Here is a 21,950-nt window from a genome sequence, read left to right on the forward strand (position 1 = left end):
TTTTGTGTTCCCAGATTAGCAAATTCTTTGCCCCCTAATCCTTGTAGCGAAGTGGTGTGGAGGGGAGCAGTCTTCCCCTTAGCTCAAGCGGCTTTTTCTGCCTCACTGCCCAACCCCTGCTCTGGCTCTGCTTCACTAACCATACAAGTGGATGGAACACTTTTTTAACCAAGTGGAAATAGCTTTGGTCTTCAGATTCAGTTTTTAATTTGCAAAACAATTCCTTTATTTGCTTCAGGACTTTCTGCTATTGTAACAGTTGAGTGGAAACATGGGTTGAGGGTAGTTTTTCAGCCAGGGTTGCAGGGCCATGCGCACTGCCATGAATTGGTTAGTTATTCCAGGTTGGGGAAAAGGAGTATACTTTTTTGTGAAAAAGTGCACTGGGTCACTGAACTGATGGTTCATCTTTATTGTAGATTGCACTGCTGGCTTATGGCCTGATGACCACAGGCCTATATTTTTTTGCTTCTGACCATGACATTTCTAAAACAGGCACAGTACCTTTTATAACCACCTGGGAATGTCCAGAGGACTGAAAAATTATTGAGTGCCTGCCTGGGATGAGAATTGGAACTGGGGGGTCCTTGACTGGTTTTTAAAGTATCCACAGAGTCCTTGAATTTATATGCAAAACCGTGCGCCTTTTTCTGTGGGAGAAGAGTTCATAGCCCTCATTGATGCAGAGGGAAACAGAACCCGAAAGGAGTTTGAAAACTGTTTCTCTAGGGCGGTGCTCTCAGACAGAGCAGCTCTTTTCTCCCAAGGACGTTTGGCAGTGTCTGCAGATACTTTTGGTTGTCAGAGCTCAGAGGTGCTACTGGCATCAAATGGGTAGAAGCCAAGAATCAGCTTTGTCCGACTTCTCTAGCTCATCGTGTCATGGCGAGAGAACCTGTAAAACTGTACTGTGTTTTCAGGTGTTCTCCCCTTCTCATGATGATAAGCAGAGTTGAGTTGGTGGTAATGGGTTCTAATGTCAAGTTCAGAATGAGGATGTTACATGGTTTTCTGTAATCATCATTTTCATTGGAAATTTCTTGATTTTTAAGTGGGGCCAGTTTGTCTTCGCTACCCATTGAGGGTCCCAGAATTAGTCACTTTTTAGTTCCGTTCTGTTGTTCAGTCACTAAATTGTGTCCACTCTTTGTGACCCCATGTACTGCAGCACACCATGCTTCCCTGTCCTTCACTGTCTCCCTGAGTTTGCTCAAACTCATGTCCATTGAATTGGTGATGCCATCCAACTGTCTCATCCTCTGTCGTCCCCTTCTCCTCTTGCCCTCAATCTTTCCCAGCATCAGGATCTTTTCCAGGATCTCTTCACATCAAGTGGCCAGAGTATTGGAGCTTCACCTTCAGCCTCTGTCCTTTCAATGCATATTCAGGGTTGATTTCCTTTAGGATTGGCTGGTTTGATCTTGCTATTCAAGGGACTGTCAAGAGTCTTCTCCAGCACCACAGTTCAAAAGCATCAATTCTTCAGCATTCAGCCTTCTTTATGGTCCAGCTCTCACATTGGTACATGACTACTGGAAAAACCGTAGCTTTGACTATATGGACTTATGTCTGCAAAGTGATGTCTCTGCCTTTTTAATCCGTTGTCTAGCTTTTCTTCCAAGGAGAAAGCGTCTTCTAATTTCGTGGCTGCAGTCACCATCTGCGTTGATTTTGGAGCCCAAGGAAATGAAATCTGACACTGTTTCCACTTTTTCCCTGTCTGTCTGCCATGAGGTGATAGGACTGGATGCCATGATCTTTGTTTTTTGAATGTGGTTCCTTCTAGAAGGTAACAGTTTTTCAAAAGTATTGTCTTTCAATAGCCTTCCTCTGTTCATGCTGAATGGTGCCAGTGTTTCAACCATTTTCTGGAGGTACCTGTTCGGTTAGTATTACCAAGATAGGATAGACTGGGCCACCTGAGAATTCAGTATAACACCTTGGCTTGATCGGCTCCAACTGAGAAATTAGGGCAGCTCTTGCTGCAGGATAGTCCTTCTGCTCTTTCCTTTAGCTTCTGGTTAGATCAGTGTGTTGTGCTTGACTTTGTCTAGTCCTGATTACATGTGGTAAACAGAATGGAACCTGGAGTTTTCTAAGTAGCCTATGCATCTAGAACATGAGTTTATTATATTTTTAAATGTTTGGGCACTGTTCATTGAACTTGTTTTATTTGGGCTTATTTTTTCCCCTTGCATATTCTGTTGTGCCATGCTATGAATGTAGATGACTATTTTAAAGGCTTTTGATTTGGGGGAGAACACAGAACTGTTTGGAAGTGTGGCTTATTACTTCTAAGTATGTCTGTTTTGGTTAACCTCAAAAAATATTATAGTTCACCTAAAGTGGCCAATAAAAAACATAGTGGCAATATCACAGTTACGTGCTTGAATATTTTTTGGCCAAGTTGGGGAATCCAGAGTGCTTGTTTGGGCTTTTTAATTTTTTTGGTTTGGACATTTTAGTAGAGAAAGTGTGTCCTGCAAAATTCCAGAGTGTCCTTAAATTTTTTCCTGTATGTAGGTTCCAGGAATGTGGAGATGACAGCTCTTCCTTGTAAGCCTTTAAAAAAAAGCTTTTTTTTTTAAATTTTACATTTTTTGAGGTTTTAGATTTAGGAGACCCTGGGTCAGACATAGTACATTTTTGCACAGAAGCCTTCTTAAGTAGCAGCTCATTTACAAAGGCTTTATACAGCTGACCCAGGAAGGAGACCCATGGTTAGGACCTACTTTAACCAGATCTAAGCAGAGCTGATAGGATTTCCTTACTGTCTAAGGAAGAACTCATAGCATATTTTGCATCAGTTTAAGATGTATGTAGAAAAAAGTTTGGTGAGCTCTTTGTTGAATTTGTTCTGAGATGGTGTTCATGACAACTTTCCAGATTTATAACTTCCAATTTTTCTTTTTTACAGTTTTCTTTTTTACGTTTGTCATTTTTGTTTGTTTGAAGCTCATACAAAGATTAATTTTCTGAATAAAAATTTTTAGCTTCTCAAATTGAAGTATTTAGAACTAGCCCTTACAAGGGCTTCCCTGGTAAGCTCAGTTGGTAAAGAATCCGCCTGCAATGCAAGAGACCCCGGTTCGATTCCTGGGTCCGGAAGATCCTCTGGAGGAGGGATAGGCTACCCCCTCCAGTGTTCTTGGGCTTCCCTGGTGGCTCAGCTGGTAAAGAATCCGCCTGCAATGCAGGAGACCTGGGTGAGAAAGATCCCCTGGAGAAGGGAACGGCTGCCCACTCCAGTATTCTGGCCTGGAGAACTCCATGGACTGTATTGTCCATGGGGTCGCAAAGAGTCAGACACAACTGAGTGACTTCCACTTCACTTCACTTCAGACCTTACGAAGATTAAGAAGATTATAACCTAAAGACTTAAACCTGAAAAAAAGAACTAAATTGTCATGACATCATTTATTCTTCGCTTATTGATAGAGTTGCAGAGTTAAGTCAGTAGTGCTGGACACCCCAGATGGAAGGCAGAGGCGATAGTGGCTTGTAACTGTTCATTCAACACATGCTAACTGGTCTCATTCTTTGTGGAGGCCATTTTGAGGGTTAGGGTGTTAGGGGAGATTGAATGCTTGCCTCCATGAGATTCTAATGCTCTAATGGCATTTGGCCCAGTGTGGACAGTACGTGGCAGTGTGTGGTGATGACACGCTTGTGCCACAGGCAGAAGAGGAGGCAGTCTTCCTGGCTTGGAAGTGATTAAGAATGCTGTTACAGAGGATGTGGGGACATTTTAGTGGGACCTCAGAGGAAGAGGTCTTTTGGACAGGAAGAAAGGGAGAGAGGAGGATTCCAAGTGTAAGGCACAGAGACAGGAAAAGTGATGTCCATGTTCAAGTGGTGGTTACAACCATTCTCAGCCTGGTTGGTTGATAGAGGAAATAATGGTTGAGGAGGTGGGTTTGGGAAGCATTATAGAAGGTCTTAAGTGCTGCTTCTATTACATGGGCTATTGAAGGAAAGTGTAAGGAAGACAGTAGGGCAGGGACCATGTCTGTTTGTTAATTTGCTTTGTTCTCAGCAACTTGCATGGGGCCTAACAGCAAATGTTCAATAAATGTTGGTTGACATGATTTGAGTGGAGAGGGACATGAAGGAGAGAGGCTGGGCTGAAGAGATGACATGTCCTGGAAAGGAGGAATCCAAGTGAACCTGAATGAGTGTGGAAATGAACAGAGAAAGACCTGAGACATTGACCTCTGTAAACTCTCAGAATCAAGGTACCCTTGAGAGAAGAGACCTTGGAGGGGAAACTCGGTCTTAATTATGCCAGTGGATGAGGTGCCTAGGGAGGAGGGAGGGATGGGAACAGAGAAGGAGGACAGGGAGTTTGTGGGTTCCCGTCTGCCTCCATATTAGCACCTTCCCTTCATCTCCTGCCAAATCTGTTTTCCTGCCAAAAACCTCAAGGATTCGTTTTCAGCAAGATTTGTATTTGTGCCTTTATTCTATACCCAGACCACAATGGACTTTGCCAGGCAGCCCTTTGTGGGCTGTGGTTTTTGGAACTTATCGTTTTAAGGAAGGTGTTAGACCTTTGTGTCAATGTATGAGAGAGAGACTCTTCATCATTTTGCTTGATTAACTGCCATTACCTTTATATAGATACAATAGTGGGAGTTTGCAAATTATCTGATTTTGGCTTTTATCCTTTTTAAGTTTGGTTCTTTTTTTTTTTTTTTTTAAGTTAAGAATAGGTACAGAATCCTTTAAATTATTCATCAGCCATGGAAACTCTTTGCTTCAGTCATTCTTCTGTTGCTTTTACATTTTTCTGTCATTCAGTCAACATCTGGATAGGTCAATGATTCTTTATCCTTTTGGTGTTGAGAAATTTTATGTAAACATGAGGCTGAGTCTCTGTAATTGTCTTGAGAAACGACTGTATTTCCAAAGAAATAATTATTCCATTGTTCATTACGTATGAGCTAAATACCCAAATTACAATGAGTGCTTTAGTTGATGTGAATTACATGTGTGTGGTTAATTTTCTTTTTTTCCTAATTTGAAGCGTATTCTGTATTTTAAAGCCTTTTCCCTCTTTTAGGACACTTGTCTTAAGCTGGTCTAGTTGAGTAAGAACAGCAGTGATAGTAAGGAAAGTTAAGTAAACATGAAATTAAAAGGCCATAGAGTACATTTTGGTAAACCAAAATATTGCTTGGTGGCATAAAGCCACAGATCCATTCCAAAAAAAAAAAAAACATGCGGAAATGTGGTTTTGCTGTCTGTCATGCAGTCTGTTTCAACTGTCAGAAACATACGTTGCTTTATGGGGTATTTTTTTTAAGTCTGACCGCAGCTTTTAATTTCCTTCACTCCACCCACACCTCTCACCACACCCCCATGTATCTAGTGCTAATTTATGGGCGTTTTAAATGGAATGACATAATCATCAATCTCAGCAAAGGTTTCTTGTCTTAGGTATGCCAAGTATCACTTCTGTACTTTTGGGAACTTTTGTCAGAACACAGCGATTGTCCTTGGTTTTGAACTTTTCTTTCAAATTTAAATTGGATCTTTAATAGGTGGTTTGGGGCTGCTTTTTACTTTTTGGTTTTTGTTTTTGCTAAAAAAAAGTAATACAGAGATTTTAGAAAGAAAAAGACTCATTCATGGTCCTGTCTCTGACCTAGGCAATAAGCCAAAGAGTCAGTATTCATTCTGTCTCCACTGATTGCACTGTGACTGGTGGAGAATTATGTCCCCCCTACCACCCACCCCTGCTGTCGAAAAATACTGGACGAGGTTCAAGGGTTTATACATAAAATAAACATGAGCATGCTTTTATTTCATTTAAAAGTACAGGAGTATTGAGAAGCATATACCAAAATGAAACCTTCAGTTCAGTCACTCAGTCGTGTCCAACTCTTTGTGACCTCATGGACTGCAGCATGCCAGGCCTCCCTGTCCATCACCAATTGCCAGAGCCTACTCAAATTCATGTCCATTGCATTGGTGATGCCATCCAACCATCTCATTCTCTGTCATCCCCTTCTCCTGCCTTCAATCTTTCCCAGCATCAGTCTTTTCTAATGAGTCGGTTCTTCGCATTAGGTGGCCAAAGTATTGGAGTTTCAACTTCAGCTTCAGTCCTTCCAATGAATATTCAGGGCTTATTTCCTTTAGGATAGACTGGTTGGATCTCCTTGCTGTCCAAGGGACTCTCAAGAGTCTTCTCCCAGCCTCACAGTTCAAAAGCATCAATTCTTTGGCGCTCAGCTTTCTTTATAGTCCAACTCTCACATCCATATATGACTACTGGAAAAACCATAGCTTTGATTAGATGGACCTTCGTTGGTAAAGTAATGTCTGCTTTTTAATATGCTGTATAGATCGGTCATAGCTTTTCTTCCAAGGAGCGAGCGTCTTTTAATTTCATGGCTACAGTCACCGTCTGCAGTGATTTTGGAGCCCCCCAAAATAAAGTCTGCCACTGTTTCCACTCTTTCCCCATCTATTTACCATGCAGTAATGGGACCGGATGCCATGATCTTTGTTTTCTGAATGTTGAGTTTTATTATATGTGCTGCCGAAGCGAGCCCTGAATGTTGAGTTTTAAGCCAACTTTTCACTCTCCTCTTTCACTTTCATCAAGAGGGTTTTTACTGAAAGTGCTGCACTCAATATGCCAGCAAATTTGGAAAACTGAGCAGTGGCCACAGGACTGGAAAAGGACAGTTTTCATTCCAATCCCAAAGAAAGGCAATGCCAAAGAATGTTCAAACTTTAGCACAATTGCACTCATCTCATACACTAGCAAAGTAATGCTCAAAATTCTCCATGCCAGGCTTCAACAGTACGTGAATGGTGAAATTCCAGTTGTTCAAGCTGGATTTAGAAAAGGCAGAGGAACCAGAGATCAAATTGCCACATTTGTTGGATCATTGAAAAAGCAAGAGACTTTCAGAAAAACATCTATTTCTGCTTTATTGACTATGCCAAAGCCTTTGACTGTGTGGATCACAACAAACTGTGGAAAATTCTTAAGGAGATGGGGATACCAGACCACCTGACTTGTCTCATGAGAAATCTGTATGCAGGTCAAGAAGCAACAGTTAGAACTGGACGTGGAACAACAGACTGGTTCCAAATCACGAAAGGAGTACATCAAGGCTGTATATTGTTTATTTAACCTGCTTATTTAACTTATATGCAAGAGTACCTCATGTAAAACGCTGAGCTGGATGAAGCACAAGCTGGAATCAAGATTGCTGGGAGAAATACCAATAACCTCAGATATGCAGATAATTTCTTATGGTAGAAAGTGAAGAGAAATGAAACCTTAGATATTTAAAATTCGTTTGATTTACTGGTAACTGTGAGGTTTCTTTGACTTTTTTTTAAAAATGGGCAGCACAATCCTAAAGATTTTTTAGGATCTACTGTTAATTCAGCCAGTAACTTCCTGTGATCTTGACAAATCATCTAACTTCGTGGGTCCCAATTTCTCGTCCATTTCCATAAGAGGAGGGAATAGGACGGGATCAGTGTGTTTTATAAGGTGCTGATGCCCAGGCTCCCTAACCTGCCGCCTGGGCGTCAGTATTTTTCTAAACGCTCCAGGGATGTTTCTGATTTGCGGCAGGGTTGAGAGCCAGTGAACTAGAGGAGTGCTTCCAGACTGTAATATGCTTACTAATCACTGGGGATCATGGTAAAATGAGATTGTTTCTGTGGGTCTAAAGTGGTGCCTCATATTCTCCTTTTCTAATGCTCCCGTGATGCCCATTCTGTTGGTCCAACAACCACTTTTGGAGTGTCAAGGAGCCAAAATCTCCAGAATTTTTTTCCAAGTCTGTTAATTTTTATTTCCGTGGTATAGTTTTGGTAGTGCTTGGGAGTCCATGTACTGCTTGAATAAAAGTCTCCACTTAGGATGTCAAGATTGATAGGCAGTGTGGTGTCTCTGTGTAACTTCTCATTGCTTAAGTTTAGACAAGCATCTCTGGAGCAGTTCAACAGATGGAAACAGTTTGAATGGTGCATTGCTTAGGTAGCCTGACTGAGCTTCAGCTGGTGTCTGGGGTGGTTTCATGGCTATGGAGATGAGGGGCACTTTTCACCTCTCCCCTCTCTGCTCACTGAGACCCCACTCTGATAAGTACTTAATGCTTTTAACTTCTGTCTTCTTTCTTCTCATCCTTCAATGGCTGCCCTGCTTATATTGGTCTCTAGTTCCTGAGTGATGTTTTGAGTGAATGAGCAACAAGAATCGTGAAATGGTTTATTTTGTTGTAATTTAGTTTCTCATGTTGGCACGTTCTTTGCAGAAAATGAAAATTAAAGCAAGCAAAACTCTAATTTTGGAGTGTATTTTGTTGTGAAAGATGGGCAGGCGTCCTTAAGCTGTGACATGTGTCATGCTCTCCTTTAATCCTGTCATTTAGAATTAAGAATACAGTATATAATTGTGGTCTTTTATCTTTGTTTGTTGTAGCACAGTAGCAGACTAGCAGGCAGCGTGATCTCATGGGAAGACCCAGTGGCTGCGGTGTCTGCAGAACTGATTTCTAGGCTGTCGCCCACACTGAAGTAAATATGACTGTGGACACTTGTGTCTCAACACAACCAGGCAGGGCATCAGGGGATGCTCCTTATTGGAGCTGTGTTGGAGAATTTTGTCGCCATGAAGGGTTAGGTTATCTGTCACCTAATTTTAAGTCCCAGGCAACAAGAAGTTAGAGTTTGCATTGTAGGAATGTTGATGCTCGAGCTGTGCTGCTCGCTGTGGCCCACGGACTTGTGCAAGTCCTTCAACTGTTTGCTGCTGGTGGGCTTTAAAGAGCTTGCACGTGCGTGCTTAATTGCTAAGTTGTGTCAGACTCTGTGAGACCCGGCGTACTAATACCTGCCAGGTTCCTCTGTCTGTGGGATTTCTCAGGCAAGACTACTGGAGTGGGTTACCGTTTCCTCCTCTGGCGGATCTTCCCGACCTATGGATCGAACCTCTATCTCCAGAATTGGCAGACAGATTCTTTACCACTGAGCCCCTGGGAAGCCCCAGCCAGACTCTAATCAGTGTACTCCTCCCTTCATCAGGAATATCTTTATTGTTGAAAAAACAAAACCAAGGAACAGCAACAACAAAAAACCCCCACCTAGCTGACTTAATTCTGAAACGAGCCCATTAGTTTCTTGCTGATAGGCAAGTTTGGGGACTGACTACTTTCAGTAGCAGTGCTTTGGAATATTAAATCAGAAGGCTTATCAGAGTTTTATAAATTAGGAATAGATAAATTGAGGTTCATACAATTTAGGAAAGTTTAACCCCCAGAATAAAGTAAATTTAAAAGCCACTTAGGTGAAAAGTAAGATCAAGTTCAACATGTTTAAAATATTAAGTTAAGGCATCTGACACAGTCACAGGTGGGAAGCTGAGACACCCTGCAGCTTGTGTTTTGGTTAATGCAAAACTTGTGTAAATTCTTCTGAGTATTTCTGAATTCTTAAATTTAATGACTTGCTTTAGAAAGAAATTTTGTTTTTCATTTTCATCATTTTCCTAACACAATATATTTCTGTAAGGCTCAACTGTTATCTGTAGTCTTAAATTGCTAGAAGCTTTGAAATTGAACGTGACTTCCCCTCCATCTCTTCTCCTCTCCCCCAGCCTCTTCTTTACTCTTTACTATGATATATAAAATTTACTGCATCCAGGGCAAGTATCTGTTTACCAAGAAAAGAGGAAGAGAGATCCTTTGCCAGTAGCAAAACATAAATACCGAGAATGTCTTTTCTGGGTCACAGTGCACGAAAGTGGAGAAACAGCAGATTTTCTGGGGCTGGGCCTTTGACCTTATTCCTCTTTTTCATCAATTGGAGGGACTGTCCTTTATTATTACTGTGCCTGGGAGTCTGTCCTCCCACCCCCTTCTAGATCTGGAACTCTTCCCCCGTGCAGTATAAATTAGTGAGTGATGTCTTCTTAATTGAGAGACAGGAAGAGCCCTAAGCTTCAATCGATACCTAACAATACAGCTGCTCAATTTGTAGCACTATCTAATCTCAGTCTGTCTTAAAACAAATAGTACTACATACCTTAAGGGGTTATATTAATAAGTCTACTCATAAATATTTCTGCCAATGAGATGTGGGGCAGCATTATTCTTCCCGTTTCGTGGTTGTAGAAACAGAGTCCCAGATCACTTAGGGTTTGCTTAAAGTCAGTGGTAATTAGAGTCTCCTTGGGATTTGGGACTCCACAGTTTGTCGTTCACAGTATCTGGTATGCTTTGCAGAATGTTCTGCCACTTGAGTCTGGATTCTTCCTGTACCTTTCCATAACTGTCCCCCCAGGTAAACCTTGAAATCAGCCTTGTGACTTCCCTATCTTAATGAATGGTGGCACCATATACAGGCTTTACACGTTGAAATCATGGATTCCTTACTTCCTCCCATTGCCCAAATCTAGTGACGTCACAGCGGGCTGCTGATTCTCCCTGTGTGGCCTGTCTCCTTCCTTGTCCTCCCCGTTATTCCCCGTCAGACCCTTGCTGTCATGCCGAGGGGACAGCTGTGCTCACCTCGAAGCTCATCACCCTGCCTGCAGCTTTTGCCTTCTCTGCTCCCTTCTCTGGGCTTGTGTGAGATCTGGGTACACTTCTGTATCTCTCTGTATTGTGTCATTCTTCAAGGGCCCTTCTCCACTCCAGGCAGTCCAGCCAGTGTTTCCAACATGGCTCTAGCCTTTACAGCCTTTACCTAGGTGATCTTGTCTACTCTCAGTAGATGAATCCTCATTTTTTTCCCTACAGTCTGGATCTTTCCTCTGAGACCATTGCATGTAACCTAGTCCTCCTTACCCTTGAATGTGTCACAAGTGCTTAGACTCAACATGTCCCCAGATGACATCCTCCCCCACAAGCCTGCTTGTGGTCTTGTGATCTTTATCTCAGGAAGTGCCAGCACCAGCCACCCCATTTCTCAAGCCAGAAACCCAGAGGCAGGTAATGATTGCCTTTCCCTTTCAGTAGCCACACCTTGTCAGTCCTTTGGTCTTTTGCTGTTCTCCCATACTCCCACATTTGTCTCCTCTCCAGCTATCTGATCATGGTGCATGGCTAAACCAGTTTACTCTTCTGTGGCTTTATCTGTAAAATGGGGGCAGAGGTCATCCTCTTACATTGTTCTCCACTGAAGTGGAGTACCTGGCCGAGAGGAAAGCATCTGTGCATGTTAGGATGTGGAGGATGATACTTATCAGGATCATGAGTAGTAGTACCTTTACCACCGTATTTAAGATGACTCACCGTGAGTAATCCGGTTGTCTCCTAACTGGTCTAACCATTTTGGAGATAATCCCAGTACCTTGGGTTCTTCTGGACCTGCCTATTCGGCCTTATCTTGTCCCCTTTCCTGAGTCCTGTTTGTAGAATCTGAATGTCGCAGGCTGTTGGCTGATCCTTTTGTGGAATGTTCTTGAGCTTTTCCCTGCCCTCTCTCCTTTGTCTAGCAGACTCACTTCAACTTTACTCAGGAAAAAAGGGTCTCCTGTGAAAGCATTGAAAAATACCCTGCATTTTGTTTTTTCTTGTGTTTGTCTCATTTGTTAGATTATGGGCTCTATAAATCTTGACTTGTTCTCCTCTTTTTTCAGAGGGTAACACAGTGCCTGGCAGTATACAGACAAGTTTTGAAAAACTAGGGAATTAATGTGGCTTACATGGTGTTGCTCTCTCCCCGGAAAGTCACTGTAATGACTTCAGCAGGAAGGGGTTTCTTCCACCCTTCCCCATAAGTTGTTGGGCTTCTCTGTGTACCTCCTAGGTACCACACGGTGTCTGTTACTGTGTTTATTTCCATTTAGTCTTCATCTGTACTAGATTATAAAAACTTCAAGTGAAAGTGAAGTCGCTCAGTCGTGTCTGACTCTTTGCGACCCCATGGACTGTAGCCTGCCAGGCTCCTCCGTTCATGGAATTTTCCAGGCAAGGATACTGGAGTGGATTGCCATTTCCTTCTCCAGGGGATGTTCTCGACCCAGGGATCGAACCTGGGTCTCCCACACTGCAGGTAGACTCTTTGCCGTCTAAGCCACCAGGGAAGCAAAAACTTCAAGTGGTCCAGATCAATTTGGCATTCACCTCTGATTCCACCGTCACTCCCAGGTGAGAGTAGGAGTGAATGAAAGAGCTGATATCTGAAAATGCCTTGTTGAATTTCCTACATTTGTGGTGCAGTGAGAATTCATATTGTTCCTATTCTGAAATTGTCTTTCATCCTCCATCTTTCCTCTTGTGGTATGTTTTGTGGTTATAAAATCTCTTCTGTCCTTCCACAGCCACTCCAACACAATCAGTGACAAGAAGCAGGGTGGAGAGCAGAAATGCCCTGGAGTGTCTTGACCTCCTGTCTGGTATTTATCATAGCTTTCCTAGGAATCGTCCTTGATAGGTCCTTGCTGGCTCCCAAATAAAGTTCAAGCTCTTTAGTGTGGCATTCAAGACCTTCCACAGCCTGACCCCGGTCAACCCTTTCTGTCCTTATTTTCCACTCTTTTTATTGCCTGCATCCCATGTTCCAGCTTAATGGTTTTCAATGCTGTCTGTACATTAGAATCACCTGGGGGGAGCTTCAAAATAAAAATGCTGACGTGTGGGTTCACCTCTCTGAGAGTGAGTTCATCGGTCTAGGGTGAGGCCTGGGCATTGGTGTTTGGGAAAGATCCACTACTAATATTACTAATATTAGTGTAAATCTAGGGCTGGAAACCATTGACCAGCTTAGTGCTTCCCATGAAATATAATCTCCTGTAAGAGCTCTGAGAAGAAAGGATTCCACAGTCAAAGAAGCTTGATTAGTCCTGCATTTTTATATACAGCTTTTCAAAGATTTATCACATTGTCCATTGAGAGGCTCTGGGATGTCAGCAGGAAAGGAACCTGTTTAACTTAAGCTCCATGTGGCCATCTGACCACGGAGTTCTTTATGTATATAATACCTGTCAAGAACATCTGCATCACCTGGCATAGAACCTACTTTGGGCAATGCTGCTTCCAGCCACATTTCACTTTTAAGTTGCTTCTTTATTTGTCTTTCCTTAACCTCTCAAGTAAACCAGATACATCCCTTTCCCCAGGCTTTTCTCTTCAAGCCCCCCCCCCCGCCCCCCCAACACACACCCTTTCATCTTTTTCCTAGCGTGGTTCAGCGTCTGAAATTCCTCTCCATATACTTGTGTTTGCTTCTGTCTCCTGCCTCCACCGCCCGAGTGTGAACTCTATGACAGCAGGAACTCACTTGTCTTGTTCACTCCTGTATCTCCCTCCCTGTGTCAGCACCTCAAGTAAGCCTGACAGATTGTAGGTGCCTGATAAATATTTGTTGATTGGACAGAAAGGCAGTGTTATATTCATGGTTTTGGCTGTTCCTAAGGTTCACATGTTTAAAATTTTTTACCTCCCTGAACAATAAAGAGCAGCTAGATAAACATTTTAAAAGTGACTAGGAATATAGGAACACAAGTAGATGATAAGTCATATTCTACGCGTTTAATTTTCTCAGCTGCCTGGTGAAATATTAAAGAAGAAAACACGCAGAGGTGAGTGTGAGCCTGATGATAGGAAAAATACTGTTCTTTTTCTGATTATAGAGAGCTCTGAGTCTGTGGTATGGGACTTCTTTTTAAATTAATTTCTTAAGCAGCCTGTCACTGGCAGCTTCTCCCAGTTCATAGGAATCGCACCTGTGTGAGTCACTGACAGTTTGGATGAGGAGTCAGTGAGTTCTAGTGGACTTGGGTGTGTCATATACTGCACCAGTGACGGAAAAACTCCGCAGGAACAGGCAAGGGATTAGTAAATCTGAAGTTAAAACTTGCTACGTGTTAGAACCCTCTTCTAGTGAGCATATTCACCCAGGTTTGTCTGGGGGTGGGGATTGGGTTTGTGTATCTAAATCCATCTTTGAGATCCCGTAAGTGTGGTGCTGCAGCAATTCCTGGACCTTGTTTGGAAGGGATTCTGGTGACATCATCTCTAAGGGGGTCTTCCTTCTGCAGCTGTGGCCACTCTCCCCAAGCCTGGCACTGAGCGTCCGACTTCTGAGCAGGTAGATGGGCCTGAGGTAGTCTACGTTTGAGCTCGTGTGTATGACCCCTGTGACCTACTACACCTGGCACTGTCAGGAATTGCTCTTCGTGTGAGACCTGTGAGGGTGCTGATGCCCTGCTGGGGCCTTCCCTTGAGCTGTTAGAATAATTACTGATTCACTCTGGAGATACCACTGGGGAGATTAATCATGACTCACCATACAAAGTACCCTCCTAGCATGCCATCTAACAAATACCCCATCTCCAGTGGGTCAGGTGATCACAGTCTGGTGTGAATAATCTCAGGAAGGAGGTTGAGTGCCATCTCCTTTGTATTTCTCAGATGATCTTTTAAAACACACGTCCTGCCAGGGTTTCAGAATGAAAGCTTTAATCATTTACTTATCAGGCAGGAATTGTCCAGAGTGGATTTGCATTTCCTTTTGTGGCCTGCTGTGATTACTTATTATTCTTTCTGAGCAGTGTGCCATCCTAAATGCCAGAAAAGTTATGTATTGGGTAGGTAAGCATACGAAATCAGTATAAGCAGTTCTTCTCTAGGTGGGTATCCCTTTATGGTTGAAGTGTTCTAACTATTCCCAGACAATGTTACATGCTTGCAAAAGATTCCAGGAGATTCCAACCACTGGACCTGGATTGCAGTTTCTTCTGGTCATTCAACAAGTATTTTTGAGTGTTTTCTACAAATCAGGGTTGGGGTATAGACAGATCTCTCTGCCCTCATTGATCCTCCGTTCTCTGGAACCTTGCTACTCAGGGTGTGGTCTGCAGACCTCTAGGGCCAGTGTCACTTTGGAGTTTGTTTGAAGTGTAGACTCTCAGGCCCCACTCTAGCTTGGATTTTAAGCAGATTCCCAGGTGATGATTATGCACACTAAAGTTTGAGAAGCACTACTGTAGTGCATGTAAACAAAAACATAGCTGAGATAATTTCAGGTGATTGTAAATGTTATGAAGACGACTGTAAATGAACTGGAGAAGACAGGGAGACGAGTCTCCGAGGATGGTGAGGGAAGATGTTTGAGAAGGTGTTGTGTGGACCGAGACTGAAATGATGAGTAGGGAATGAGCCATGAGATCTGAGAAAGGTGGCTCCAGGCAGAGGGCCTCTCCCTTATCCTTCCCAGGCTTAATCTATCCCCGTTTTTGATGCCAGGGCCAGAACTCTGGCAGCCCTGTGGATGGATGCACTTGTAGTCTGTGCCTGGACCTGGGTGGTCGTGCATGTGTTTGACAGGGCAGTAGGAGTGCAGGCTGTGGAGGAGCACAACTCCGGCTTTGAGAAGAACCATTTCACTAAAGTAGAGGAAACAGTTGAAGGGGACAGAAGGGTTCTCTTGGCAGTGATGGCTTTGAAGAATTGGAATTTTATGTAATTGGGAGGAGGAAGAGGAAACCGATGGGGGTCATTGTAGAATTGAAAGGACAAGAGAAAGGGAATTGCTGAGGAATATGGATATAGAGAAACAGTCGGTGGAGCTGGTCAGAGACCTGACGACTGAGTGCAGAAGAAGCCTGTAGCCCAACCTAAGAGGGCAGACAGAAAAGTAGGGCTTGGCTCTTTGTGTATGAAAGGCGCCTTTTGGCTTTTCTGGGAATAGGTGTACTTGAGGAGAACTTGGGAAGGCCCATCACTGTTCTTGGTTTTCTTGCTAGTTTTATTCCAATATTCAAATTCCTGTCTTCAGACATTTCTCACATACATTTGAATCATATAGATTATGCTGGGGAAAATAAAGGTGAACGATCTTGCCTTTGACGGTGTGGAAAATTCTGAAAGAGATGAGAATGCCAGCCCACCTGACCTGCCTCTTGAGAACCTGTGTGCATGTTAGGAAGCAATGGTTAGAACTGGACATGGAACAACGGAATGGTTCCAAATTGGAAAAAGAGTTCCTCATGGCTGTATATTGTCACCCTGCCTATTTAACTTGTATGCAGAGTACATCAAGCAGAATGCTGGGCTGGGTGAGCACAAGCTGGAATCAAGATTGCCGGGAGAAGTATCAATAACCTCAGATATGCAGATGACACCACCCTTATGGCAGAAAGCAAAGAGGAACTAAAGAACCTCTTGAGGAAAGTGAGAGGAGAGTGAAAAAGCTGACTTAAAACTCAACATTCAAAAAACTAAGATCATGGCATCCAGTCCCATCACTTCATGGCAAATACATGGGGAAACAATGGAAACGGTGGGAGACTTTATTTTCTTGGGCTCCAAAATCACTGTGAGCAGTGACTGCAGCCATGAAATTAAAAGACACTTGCTTCTTGGAAGAAAAGCTACGACCAACCTAGGCAGCATATTAAAAAGCAGAGACATTACTTTGCTGACAAAGGTTCGTCTAATCAAAGCTATGGTTTTTCCAGCAGTCATGTATGGATGTGAGAGTTGGACTATAAAGAAAGCTGAGCGCCGAAGAATTGATGCTTTTGAACTGTGGTGTTGGAGAAGAGTCCCTTGGACTGCAAGGAGATCAAACCAGTTAATCCTAAAGGAAATGAGTCCTGAACATTCATTGGCAGGACTGATGCTGAACCTGAAGCTCCAATACTTTGGCCACCTGTTGTGAAGAACTGACTCATTGGAAAAGACACACTGATGCTGGGAAAGATTGACGGCGGGAGGGGAAGGAAATGACAGAGGATGAGATGGTTGGATGGCTTCACCGACTTGATGGACATGAGTTTGAGCAAGCTCTGGGAGATGGTAAAGAACAGGGATGCCTGGCATACTTTCGAACTTGGGGTCTCAACAAGTTGGACACCACTGAGCGACTGAACTGACTGATCCTCTCCTACTGTGGGCACAAGGACTGTTTGTCCCTTTCACTATTACCAAGAATGAAAATGCTTAATCGTAAGTCCACATTCAAGGCACCTATACATTTATGTCAGTCGGGGGGGGTGGGGCAAAAAAAGAAGACAGAGAGTAGGTGAGACACAGGAGACATCAGAAAATAGCTGGCAGGTCTTGCTGTGTGATATGCTGGCCCACGAGTGCAGAGGAAATAAGCACGTGCAAAACTTGAGTGTCTCTGACCAGTTCCACCTGATTCTGTGAAGGCTAGTGCTTGCCCCCACCCCTCTGGTAGAGCTGAGTATAACCTTACCATTGGTTCCAGTATTTTTCAGACTTGAGAACTGAAATGATTTGACCTTGTGGGAGTAATTGGATGTCTGTCTGGCAAAATGATTGTCATTCTCAACCATGATAAACTATCACTCATCCCTTTAGGAACAGTATTTAAATACAATAACCAGAACCCAGAAGATGTTGGTAGGACGAGCAAATGTCTGGTAATTCCCTTAAAGACTTTCTAGGAAGCTCAAGGGGCGCTTTTCTTTAAACTATTGCAGAAATGCATCAGTGAAATACAGCTTCACCTTTGGGGACAGATGGGAAGAGTTTCATGAAATGTAGGCATTCTGTGATACTCTCCGGGAAAGACATCGTCGCCTGTGTTCCTGCACTAGCACCACACCCATTTATCTTGTTAGAACAAAGGAATGGGGAACCTCAGTGTATGCATATAAGTGCTCGCTGGGTACTTTAAAAGCACACTCAGCATGCAGTAAGTGGCATAAACGTGGGTTCAAAACACAAAGCAGATTGACCTTGCTTGAGTTATTATAATTAATAGACTCATTGCTACTTCCTAGGGGAGGGGAGTGAATAAAAAATATTTGATTATTGGCACTTTCATATCATTCAAGGTAATTAATTGAGTACTTTTATATAGTACCTCTTTTTTGTTAGAGGAAGTAGAATGATGAGAGCTCTTACAATTGTCTTAGTACTTTTCAGAAGAAAAAAAAGTCTTCTTAGTTTGAATCAGTCCTTTAGGGAACTCATAGATGTCCTGTTAAATTGATTCTTACAATGTTACTACTTCATTATATTGCTTTCTTGAGCAGTATAAAATATTTTGTGCAAAATAATCACGTGTATGCATATGGTTTATCAGCTTGCTAGCAATGCTGATAATACTTTGGATTTAAAGCTAAATCTCTAAGCCTTATTCCAGTCTGGCTTTAAAAAAATACAGTTAATTTTATTTAACATGTTCTTACCTCTTTTGTAAAGTTGAATTTTGATGACAAGATAAACACTTGTTGTCAGTTTCAAGGAATACTACAACTCACATATTTTTTCCTATGTTTATTAAGTTGGGAAGAATTTCTCTTTAGTCTTCTGACTTTAATCTGTGGACAGGCAGGATCAGTTCCAGAAATTGTACTGTTTCTCAAATAATTTAGAGCAAATCAATAACAAACCAAGGTAATTTATTTAATGATTGAAATTAAAAAAAAATAGTCTTGGTTCTATAGTAGTAAAAGGGGCTTGAAGGAGAGAGTTGGATTTATTTGTACTTACTCTGAAAAACATTTCAGACAGAATAAGTGGGGATTTTTTTTTTTCAGTTTTTTTGTGTTTATGTATATGATGTATGTTCTTGATAAACAATACAGTAAATAGATTCATCTTAAATTTTTTTGGCAGAGAAACTGCTATATAAAAACAAATTAATTGTGAAATGTTACTCTTTGAGAATGTTTTCCTGAAACTATAATTGTTTTTTTGCACCTCCCTCTCACCCCCTTGGCTACTGAAATAGTATTGTTTTGTTGTTCTGTTTTACTTCAACAATACTATATAGTAGTGTTGTTCCTGTTTTGATGAGAGAACAAAAACACAAACATTTTTTTAAACTGTTACTTTTTATGCATGTCTTTGATCAAGTAATCTGTACTTTCTCTCAAGTTTATTATGTCACTAAAGTAAAATTTATTTTTTAAGGAAATCATACAGGCAGAAATAATCAAAATAAGAATTAAATATTTTATTATATTAGGACGATTTGAGGGGATGTAATTCAGTTCAAGTGTAGGCTTAACTAGTTTTTTGTCTTAAATAACTAGTGTAATTTGTTACAAGTAATAAAGAACTTATGTGATACAATGTGTTTTAATATTTGATACATTTTAAGGGATTGAATTGTGACATTCTTTTCAGTGCATGACATTGCTTTCCCATGATGCAAGGTAGTTAATAAATCTTGCAATGATTGTTGAGTTGGAGTGTGAAGAAAAAGGGGATAAATGGTTTCTCTCAGTGTTTTTCTGTTTCATTACTAACTGGTCATGCTGCCAGTCTACTGGCCATCACCACTTTGGGGGGTTAGTTAGCCTGTCAGCATTCGTGTGCCAGGTGTCAAGTGCGGAACCAAGGGACTCTCATAGAATGCCCTTTTTGTTAAGTTGCCTTTTCCTAAAATACTTTGTGCAAGCAGGTTTTTTTTTTTTTTTTAGTGGGCTGGTCATTGTTTTTGTTGGTTCTTATTGGAGGGTGACATAAAGGTGGAAAATTTTAGGAAGGGAAGATAGAATGGTAGTGAATTGAGGGTAGGAAAATATGTGTGGAATTTTTTAAAAAATGAATATCTTGATGGATTGAGGAAGTCGTAATAAAAGTATCAAAATTGTTAATGTATTTGACAAACTATGGCTGCAAAAACAATAATTTTGTTATATTTTGGTATGAGCAATTGTTCTTTTATGGGGGCCATTAATGCTGTTTTGGAATATCACGGGCATCTGAAGGCAATAGTTAGCAGTTCCATAAAGCTCTGAATACCATGATAACATCCAGAAAGCCCCATAGCAGTATTTCAGAATCTCTGCCCGTTTAAATGGGCTGTCTGTGAATGGACTTGCTCAGGGATGCATGAGCCGCTTCACCTATAAATTTGATTGGAAGCTACAGCGCTGGCATAGGCTGATGGATAGCAGATTAGAGCCCTGATTAACCATGAGATTCGAAGACTGGGAATATATTGTCTAAGCAAGATTCGTCAGATGCAATCAGAATTTCAAGTGGTCAGATGAAATTCAAATGTGTATTGTGGGTTTTCCTCCCCTGGTGCTTTTTCTCCTAGGTTGCCTCCCCGCCCCCCCACCCCCAACTCCCTTTCTTTCCACAAAGCTGAAAAATACTTCTTTGATGAATCTGCTCCTTACCCTAAAGCTGTCTGTCTGTTATTCATCAGAAAGCAGGTCGCAGTTCAGTGAGCAGAAGAAAAGATTTTAATAGAAGCTGTGCCAAGGGCTGTAATGCATCATTTTAGGGCCCTAATTACATTACAATGACAAATATCAATGGTGACAACAGCAATAACCTACATCCTTTAATGGCTGTGCTGGAAAAGGAGTTTGGGCCCCATGCCATTAAATTAGACTCAGTTTCAAAACATAGGCCATTAGAAGTGTGTGTCCACAGTATTATTGGCTGATCGGTGAAGCCCAGTGGAAAGACCTGTAAATAAATGATGCCTCCCTAAAGCTGGGTCCTATGGGACAAAAGAGGCAAAATGAGATGACCATGGAAGCAGCAGTGTTTCCGAGGCAACTTTAGCTTTCAAAGTGAGGAATGACCTGCTTAATTTTATGAAATCACACACACGCATCCAACCCCCCGATTCCAATTAGCCAGACCAGGAAGATCCATTGGCGTGACAACTTAGAGAAATTAAGAAGTCTTTTAGACAAAAGCAGACATTTAAAGACAAAGTTTGGAAGGTTTCTGCCCCCGCCACCCCGCGTTCTGTTGTGTATGTGTGTTAACATACATGAATCAATAAAAGAACTTTCTGACTTTTCTACATTTATTTTTGAGGAAGTGTAGATTTGCTTTTTTCATAGTTGCTCAGACTTAACATAGCCTTGGCCCCAAATTAAAGGAGCAAAATAAATACTTCTTGGTTTTTATTTTGCCAGATGAGTGAGTTTCCTTAGAGTAGTTTTTATTGCCTAGATTATGTAGGCAAACTAAAGAACTCAGTTTTCTTATGTGCCCACACATTTTTCAACCCTCCTAGCAAGGGACTATTTTATTTATGTAAACAACATAATGAGGAAAATATGCTTGGCAGATGGTTCTGAGCATTAGAATCATCAGTTTGGTCTGCCCCAAAGTGTCTCATTATCTTTTATTCTCTCCCCCTCCACCTCTCCCTACGAAAAGCTTAACAACCAAATGCCTCTGAGACTGGTGCTTTCAGTCTGGTGAATGCTACTCTATTTTCTCAGCTCGCGCTGGAATTTCACCCTATAACCACTGTGGTATGTTCATCCAGGTGGAGAGTGGTTTGGTGATTCCCACTGCAGCTTTTCATGGTGGTTTAAGCATTCTTAAAGGATAGCTAAATGCTCCACGGGGCCAGGGCAGTAAATTAAATCAGGTCAGCACAGTTGGGTCCTTATTCACTGCTGCTTATTGGTGCTGCGTTTTTGTCCATCCTATTAGGAATGCAGGCTGGAATGGAAAGCTGAGGTCTGAAACTTCATGGTGAATTTGTGTTTTCTCTTGGCTGGCAAAGTTTTTAAGGTGCAAGTATTTAAAAGGTCGCAAAGCCACAGAGTGTAAAGGGTTGCTGAGGAAAGAAGGAAACCTAGATTGCACAAGTAGAGTGTCGCTGTCATTCTGCTTATGACTTAGCAAGAAAAGGAGAATTTTTGTCCTCTTATAAAATGAGGAACTGGCTGTGGATGGAATTTATGTTAAGAGTGTCTTGGGGATAGTAATTGCTTTTTGTTTTCTGTTTCCCATCAGTTCTTGCCTCTCCTTTTCCCTACTCCATTATTTAAAAATAAGCTATTTTGATAGATGTTAAGTGAACTTAATTGCAGTCATCTTTTCACAGTTTATGTAAGTCACATCATTATGCTGTACACCTTAACCTTATAGAGTATTGTATGTCAATTATATCTCAATAAAACTGGAAAAAATTTTTGTATATATGTGTATAAAAACCCTGTATCTACATGTCACTAAACTATACAAGGAGCTGTCTGCTAATATAAATTAAGGTGAAGATCAGGG

At 41.8% G+C, this 21,950-nt stretch overlaps 1 protein-coding gene across 15 annotated transcripts in view; it reads left to right on the forward strand.

Moving 5' to 3' along the window:
- TLE4 (TLE family member 4, transcriptional corepressor) overlaps positions 1–21,950 on the forward strand; it is a 150,496-nt gene that overhangs the window by 15,727 nt on the left and 112,819 nt on the right. The window contains exon 3 of one of the 15 annotated variants that reach the window (XM_061132425.1): positions 16,439–16,928. The exons of 13 other annotated variants lie outside the window; for them this stretch is intronic. The gene's annotated coding sequence lies outside the window, so the exon portion shown is untranslated. The remainder of the gene's footprint in view (positions 1–16,438; positions 16,929–21,950) is intronic. One more of the 15 variants, XM_061132426.1, reaches the window with a different exon arrangement.

Source organism: Dama dama, chromosome 29, assembly GCF_033118175.1.
Source record: "Dama dama isolate Ldn47 chromosome 29, ASM3311817v1, whole genome shotgun sequence".
Taxonomy (NCBI): domain Eukaryota; kingdom Metazoa; phylum Chordata; class Mammalia; order Artiodactyla; family Cervidae; genus Dama; species Dama dama.